The sequence below is a fragment of the Petromyzon marinus genome, chromosome 62, assembly GCF_048934315.1.
Source record: "Petromyzon marinus isolate PM22_M1 ecotype Great Lakes invasive population chromosome 62, UKy_Petmar_22M1.pri1.0, whole genome shotgun sequence".
NCBI lineage: Eukaryota > Metazoa > Chordata > Hyperoartia > Petromyzontiformes > Petromyzontidae > Petromyzon > Petromyzon marinus.
The window spans coordinates 9,793,817-9,802,353 of record NC_133728.1 but is presented as its reverse complement, the minus strand read 5'-3'; positions in this window follow the sequence as shown (position 1 = coordinate 9,802,353).

The window sequence follows — 8,537 nt, the reverse complement described above, 5'->3', positions numbered from 1 at the left end:
TTAGGCTAGCCGTAGCTATGCAAAATGTTTTTGTAGGTTCCGATATGCTACAGAGTGCACAATTATGCGCGTGATTAATCACAGGTGATGTCACACCGGCTCCACTTAGTTCAAGAGAGAAAACAACTAAGCAGGAGCAACCCACGTGAAGGAAGGTTTCCATCACGTCGTTGTCTTCGTCTGGTGGACTTATTGTAACTGGTGGCAGTGGTGGGATCACAAAGATGCCTCGACGCGGTCACCGAAAGGACCGTGACCGAGACCCCAGTGAAGAAAGAGAAGGATGTGCTTCCACTCCCAGCGCCCCGGATAGCCGTGATCCAGAGACAGCATGGTCTACAGCTCCCCGAACCGTAAGAAGACGGCAAAAGGTGAGGAGTGACTCATCTTAGAGCCCTCCACCCCATGAGAGAAGGAGGCCCTGGGCGGACCGAGTCTATCAACTCACGGAGGCGGTAACGCTACTCCTGCAACAGGAAGACAAGATTGCTGCATGCCCGGCGATGGCGCCCACGGCGACTCCTTTTTCTTCTCCCTCGGTTCAAATGGGAAACTCTGAAGTGGGGACGCCACGAGCAACAGCGACGGCAGAGATGATCGCCGCCCACGATGGAGCGTGGGAGACATTGGCACTGGGGACGGAGGAGCCAGCGCTGTTGACAGGTGAGAGCGCGGCACCACAACCGATGGGATCCACCCTCACCGGCCTGGCGAGCCCAGCGGAGGTCGCAAAACGGGCAGAAAAACAAGGGCAACCTCCGGAGGGAGTAGAAATAGATTTGGCGGGAACGACATCGATCGCCGCCATCGGAGCGGAATTGTCACGAAAACGCCAAGCCCAGCGGTAATGGCCACTCCGAGCCCGGATTAAAAGGCTGCAAGAATTCACCTATGAGGTGGTCCATAGACAGGGGTTGCGCCACACAAATGTGGATGCTTTAAATCGCCTACTAGAGGGAGGTACTTGTGCATGTGTTCAGGGGTCACCCAGGTGTAAACCACTCTCACCTGACACGGAGTGCCTTACAGCACCCGTGCACATATGGGAAAGCAAGCCAGAAACTCCCCTGGCTGATCGAGATTTGGGACTGAGCCAAGAGGAGTGGTGGCAATTGCAATGGGAGGATGAGACGCTTGAACCCATTCGTACCATCGCTAAATCTAGCCCAGAACAAGATCGCCCTCCAACAGCGTTGACATTCATAGAGTATGAAGGGCTGTTGATGCGTTGGGAGATTGAGACACAGTCCTGTGTCGTTGTTCCAACCTCTTTTCGCAAAAAGTTACTTGCAGAGGTGCTTTACCACCACCTCATGCATTTGGGTGAGCTGAAAACTACTATTAAGACGCATTATTTTTGGCCAAGCATGATGGCGGATATCCACACATGGACGGCCTCGTGTAGAATGTGCACGGCGAAAGTCAAGACCACAACTAATCAAAGTGCCTCTACAATCAATAGAGGTTTCGCGAGTATATTAGGACCCTACTTTGCACTGATAGAGGTCACAAATATCTGCTACTTGCGGTAAGTACCCAGCGTTGCCCGGGCGAAAAAGACCTACACACACAGACATTGACCAACACACACATATGGACTCACAGACATCGACTTTAGACACACACACATGGAGTTATACACACATATCAACTAACACACATACATAGACTCACACACACATTGACCTACACACACACAAATATGGACTTACAAAGACACATCGACGAAGAGACACATGGACTTACACACACACATGGACCGACGCACACACATCGACTGACACACACCTTCTTTGGTTCTTTCGGTAAAGTCACGTAGAATGAGAATAAAATAATAAATTGATAAAATAAAATAACACAATAAAATTCTCACGACGTTTTGGCCACAACACAAGCAGCCTTCATCAGGTGAAGGGACGAGACTGTCTGGAGGACAGCGCTGGAGCGAACACAGCCAAGCTCAGAATGTGACCTTTAAGCTGTGTGAGAAGAAACAGAGCGCCTTGACAAAGGAATTAGCATAGAATTTAGCATTGAAATAGCTGAGTGATTAGCTTGTGACTGGTCGCAGAAATGGCTATGTTAAAGTCAAAGCATACACATCCACAGAAGCACCCCTTGACAAAGGAATTAGCATAGAATTTAGCATTGAAATAACTGAGGGAATAGCTTGTGAATGGTCATAGAAATGGCTATGTTAAAGTCAAAGCCTACACATCTGAGCTATTAACAGTAACTGGGTATACACTACACTATATAATGAATACTATATAGTAAACCAATAAAAAACTAAAATATAAATTACCTCAATGTTATCAATAAACTCTATATATTCTCCAGTCAGCTAAGCTACCAACAATAAGTCGTTATATATCACAATGCTATATGGCGAAAAAATGGGTGGATTCTTACCCTCAACTTTAGCACCACGGATAGCTACGAGCCCCGTTCAGACGGAGGAGTTCATCCATGGTCGGAACGGAGGAGGGGGAGAGAGACAGCTGCGAGGCGCTGTTATACTCCATGTTGTAAAGCATACCATTAACCGTGGTGTGAGAGGTATTAAGAGTCAATGCCAGCGAAAGAGCTGCGGTCTGAAGGTCATCGTAAAATACAATTAATTAAGAACGGAAATGGTTTAAAACATCTTTCCAATGGTTACCAAGCCAAAATCCATCTTCTCGGTTGAAATTGTCTCTGTGCTTGTATATGTGAATGGCCTCATGAACGAATCTCTCATGGTAGCCGGTTGGTTTGCAAAGAGCCTCCGTCTTGGAGAAGTCAATGTCATGTGAGCCCACTGAATTATAAGAGTGATCTGCCACAGCAGAGGAGTTAGGCCTACCGTCATACGCTGAGTCACTCACACATCATACACTGACTCATCATACACTGAGTCACTCACACATCATACACTGACTCACTCATCATACACTGACTCACTCATCATACACTGACTCACACATACACAGACTCAAGTGCCGCCATTTTGTTGTTTTAATTAGCCGCGAGCGAAAATGTAAAAAAATATAAACTAATAATAAATAAACTTACGTGACCTGTAACTATGTCCAAATGCACACAAATAAACCAGAATAAACAATCTCACTGACCAAACCCCGCACAGAGGGGGAAAGTCTGATTAAGCTGGAACCAAAGCATAACCATATTTATTTATTTAAATAATAGCAAAGTCTAAAAGGAGCAAATGTGGTATAGTTAATAAACACTGTGTAACAAAAAAGTGATTATTTATTTAGTCCCTGCGTGGTAAGTGTTACTCTCTATATGCTTATGCCTCAAAAGTACCAAAAAGCTATAATTCCCCTCAAACTTAGCTTTTGTGTCAAGACCATATTTAGAAACGTAGCTATTTTCAATGATAATACGTGGTGTGCATTTGTGGCATTCCCTCACATAAAGGCCTGGTCACAAAAGCAAAGTTTGTGGGGAATAATAAGACATTTTCCATAAATAGTAGGCTTAAGCAAATTAAAAATAACAATATCCAGGGGGGGGGAACGTGTTAGTGTGCATATGTACGATCATCAAACATTGCTCAACCTATATTCTTAGTTTTTTCGGTAAAGTCACGTTGAAGAGAAACAACAAAATAATAAAATATATATAAAACAATAAAAAAATTCTCACGACGTTTCGACCATAACTCAAACGGTCATCTTCAGGTGTGTTGGTTTGCATAAATTTATTTTTAAACGGCGCATTTATTTTTTATAAAAAAAAAATCGTCTCCCCCCCTCCTCTTTTCAGAATATAGATGGACTGGTCCTGGGTAAACTGCCAAATCGCTGCGCGTGGCGCTAACGGGTTTTTTTTATAAATAAATAAATGCACCGTTTAAAAATAAATTTATGCAAACCAACACACCTGAAGATGACCGTTTGAGTTATGGTCGAAACGTCGTGAGAATTTTTTTTTGTTTTATATATATATTATTATTTTGTTGTTTCTCTTCAACGTGACTTTACCGAAAAAACTAAGAATATGAATTACTGCAGTCACGAAAGCTTTAAATCAAAATTGCTCAACCTCTATCATCTGACCTAATAATAAAGAGTAATACAAATTAGTAAAGAGTAATATCTATATTCTTAGCTCTTTCGGTAAAGTCACATTGAAGGGAAACAATAAAATAATAAAATATATCAAAACTAATGCAAACCGACACACCTGATGACGACCGTTTGTGTTATGGTCGAAACGTCGTGAGAATTTTTATTGTTTCATATATATTATTGTTTTATTGTTTCCCTTCAACGTGACTTTACCGAAAGAGCTAAGAATATGAATTACTGCAGTCACGAAAGCTTTAAATCAAGTAATATCTATGTTTTAACGGAGCTGTTAATATGCGCGACTCACCTAGCGTGCCCACGGTAATGAGAATCGCCCCTCCACCGTGTGCGCGTTGCCAGGGGCAACCCTCGCTCAGCGTTTCGCGCATGCGCAAACGTGCGCTTGTCGCGCGCTGAACGGCAATAAATAAATAAATATGACGCGCACTAAATCGTTAATTAAACTACCTTAACGTTTAGGGATGGGAAAACGGAATAGCCTATGCCAAGCAGGGGGCTTAGGGCTTGCCGCCCGTCAATTTATTTTCCACGCGAACCCCGCGGTTAAAGAGCCAAATCCCTCGAAAGCGAGCGTCGTCGCTTCAAGACGATTCTGAAGGAATCTACAACCTTCGATTCCTTTGCGCGGTTTAAAGAATCGATTTCTTGGCGCGCTCGGATTTTATTTTAAACGGATTTTATTTTAAATGAATGAGTTATCTTTTCATTTGTATGTTATGTTATTAAGTTTTCAGACGTTTTAAAATATATATTTCCCCGCTAGTAGCAGTATATATCGACTCTATAGCACAAAGTACTCACCTGACAGATTTGCCGTGACGAGGCCTAGTCCCGTGCAAAGCCTTCGGCCTTGCCTAGACTGCCCGGCCGGCCGAGGCTGGGGGCTGGGCCGCTACCCGCCCCCCCCCCCCCCCCCGCGCTACAATAATCCTATTTAATTGCTATAATTTTAGTATCTACCGAGCCTATAATAGTAAGTGCACATATTGGGGTGGAGGGGGAGAGAAGAGGACGTGACACTTTGATGAATTTACCTCAGCGTTGCGTGTACATTTTTTGCATTTTGAACGCAAATGAGAAATGGCGTCCACCCTGCGGCGACGGCGTCTGTGCGTTGCCAGGGGCAACAACTCGCGTCTGTGCGTTGCCAGGGGCAGCAACTCGCGTCGGCGTTTCGCGCATGCGCAGCAGCGAGCCGGTCGGCAAAAGTAAATAAATAAATAAAGATTAATCGCGCTGAATCGTTAATTAAACCACTTTAAAGTTTAGGGATGGGAAAACGAAATAGCCTGTTCCCACTGCGGGGCCCGGGGCGTGTCACCCGGCAAATTTTTTTCTACGCGAACCCCACGGTCCGAGAGCCAAATCCCCCGCAAGCGAGCGTACGCAGACGGACAGACAGACGGACAGACAGACAAAAAATGCCTTTTATAGGTTAAATGGGTCGAGTACTTCACATGATGACCGGTGGGGTGGCCCCTGGCGGATCAAACCGCAGTCAAGAGCAGAGGCTTTTGTGCATGGATATGTTATGGATAAAGGGGTCCCTGACAAACGTATAACAGACCAGGGTAAAATAAAATCCTCAACTGATACAGGAAGTGTTGCGACATCCTAGGCACAAGGAAAGTACATACTTCCCCATACCATGCACAAAACGATGCAGTGGTAGAATGCCTAAATCACACCATCACATCCATGCTATGTCAGGTGGTCAATGACACTCAGATGGACTGGGACCTACACATAGGCGGGGTCCTGGCGACATATCGGTTGGCTCCGCATGCGTCAACAGGATATTTCCCATTCTAGTCGATGTTTGGTAGGAAGCCAGAGATGTTTGGTAGGAAGCCAGACCCTCCCATCGAGTAACAGCTTTCTGACCTCCTAGCTCGAGCTGCGAAATGACCTATAGCGATGCGACGGGTCATGCAGCAGTGGTAGACGGCGAGGGAAGCGGCGCAAACTGCAGCGGCTTCTGCCCATTCTGCCAATGAAAAGGTTTGGCAAAAGGGAGTGACGGCCTTGCCTTTGGAAGTGAGAAACAGTGCGTGGCTACACTGCCCAAAGGTATCCTTAAGGACCTCACCCAAACTGCACCGTCCATGGCAGGGCCCTGTTAATGTTGTAGAGCTCTTTTGGCCTCAATGTGTACATTTCAAATTGGGGCATCGGCGATGGTATGTACATCCCACCAGTCTAAAGCCTGACCGGTCAAAACCTGCCACGCATGTACCACTAGTTTCAGAGGAGGACCCACTACACTCACCAAAAACCGAGTCACCACTGTTATGTTTCGTGTTGGGTGTAATTTTCCCTAACATTCTGTAAAGCTTCGCATGGAGCTATAAAGGACTGCGGCCCCTGGGGTCTGGGGAGCACTTCCTGGGTCGTGGAATAATGGATTAGTCGATGCTGAAGCTTCTCAGCCTCTGATCTTCATGACAAGTGTATCCAGGGTCTGCTCTGGCGGGTCAAGACACAACAACTAAACTGGCGACAAGGTCTGACGGACTTGTGCGGCATTATAAACGAACAAGCTGAAAACTTGGAAAAAGGAATTTTCTTGTAACGTGAAAAGCAAGAGGGAAGTGTGAAAATGCCTCTTCATACTGGAGCATTCGGCCATTTTGATTAAACAGGGGAGCAATGGAGTGCCTATACAGAGCGGTTTGATTTTTTTTGTGATAGCCAATGACATTAAGGATGAAGTTAAAGTGGCAAATTTCCTCAGTGTGATGGGAGCTAAAACATTTAGCTTGCAAAGGAGTGTGGTGAAGCCTGATAAACCAGGTGACCAGTAATATGAGGGTATTGTGAAAACCTTGCAAGCACATTTTTGCCCCAAGCCACTGGTTATTGCAGAGCGAATCAGGTTTCATAAACGTAACCAAAAGGAATGTTAATCTATTACCCAATATGTTATGGTGCTAAAGAGATTGACTGAACATTGTGAGTTTATATTCTTAGTTCTTTCGGTAAAGTCACGTTGAAGGGAAACAATAAAATAATAAAATATATAAACAATACAAATTCTCACGACGTTTCGACCATAACACAAACGGTCGAAACGTCGTCAGAATTTTTATTGTTTTATATATATTTTATTATTTTATTGTTTCCCTTCAACGTGACTTTACCGAAAGAACTAAGAATATGAATTACTGCAGTCACGAAAGATTTAAATCAAATTGTGAGTTTAATGCAACATTGAATGACACTATCCGCGATCGACTAGTTTGTGGCCTAAGGAGTGAGTCAATACAGAAGCGCCTACTCACTGAAGACAAACTCACCCTACAAAAAGCAGTAGAGGTGGCTGTATCCATGGAGCTAGCTGAAAAAGAAGCACAGGAGCTGCATCAAGAGTGTACAAGGTAGCAGCAGCAGCAGCAACACAGGATAAACAAAAGAGGAGCACCGAGGAGTGTTACCAATGTGGAAACCAAGATCATTACCCATCTGAATGTTGGGCAAAGGAGCTGACATGTCGCTATTGTAAGAAAAAGAGGACACATTGCGCGAGCTTGTAAAACCAAGCGAGAGAGACTAGTGAAGGACACCTATAAGGAAAGGTCGGAAAAAGGGAAAACATCCAGCTGGCGTCCTAAGAAGAAATTCCTGCATGCTGTACAGCAGGGACAGTCAAGTGACAGTGCCAGAGACTCTGAAGATGAGTCACTATTTCAGTTTCATTTATTTGGTATAACCCTGTGAGCCATTCGGCAACAAACAAAAAACTAAAACATGAACAAGAAAACATCTTAAAGTGACTGTGCGCAAACAGAAAAATCCAGGAAAAAAAACCGTACACCAACGCTGTGTGCAAAAATCCCAGTGGGATGCAAGTCAAACAACAACAACAACAACAACCACAAGACAAACTTTTCGAAATCACCAAAATAAAGCTATAAAAGCAATGTAACAGAGATCATAGGAACTGTGACCGAATTTTCACAATAAACTACATAAACAACATGTACCACCAAACCCTGTAGCCATAGCTGGCTGCATGAGTCACTCCACAATAGCAGGAGCATCAGTATGAGTATAAACATTTTTCAATGCACCTTTAAAGATCAGCACACTAAATCAAAACACAAGATCATACTTAGCAGCGGTCATCCGGAGCGAAACATTGGATTTCAGGCCACTGAATAGCAGTGGCAGCTAGGGGTGTACAACTCCTCTAGAGCAATTTTGAGTGATGATCTTACAGGTAGTAATCCCAGTTGTAGTTTATTGGCGATAGCATTCCAGACCCTGGGGGCATCAATTGCAAAGGCCCTTCCTCCACTATTTGTACGGCAATAAGGACTGTGAAGCTGGTAAATGAGCGAAGACCTTAGGTCACATTTATTTTTCGAATCAAGTTACTAATCAAGGTGTTAACAGTAAAAGGAGGCTCTGCGGCCTGTGGGGTAACACCATTGTTGGAAG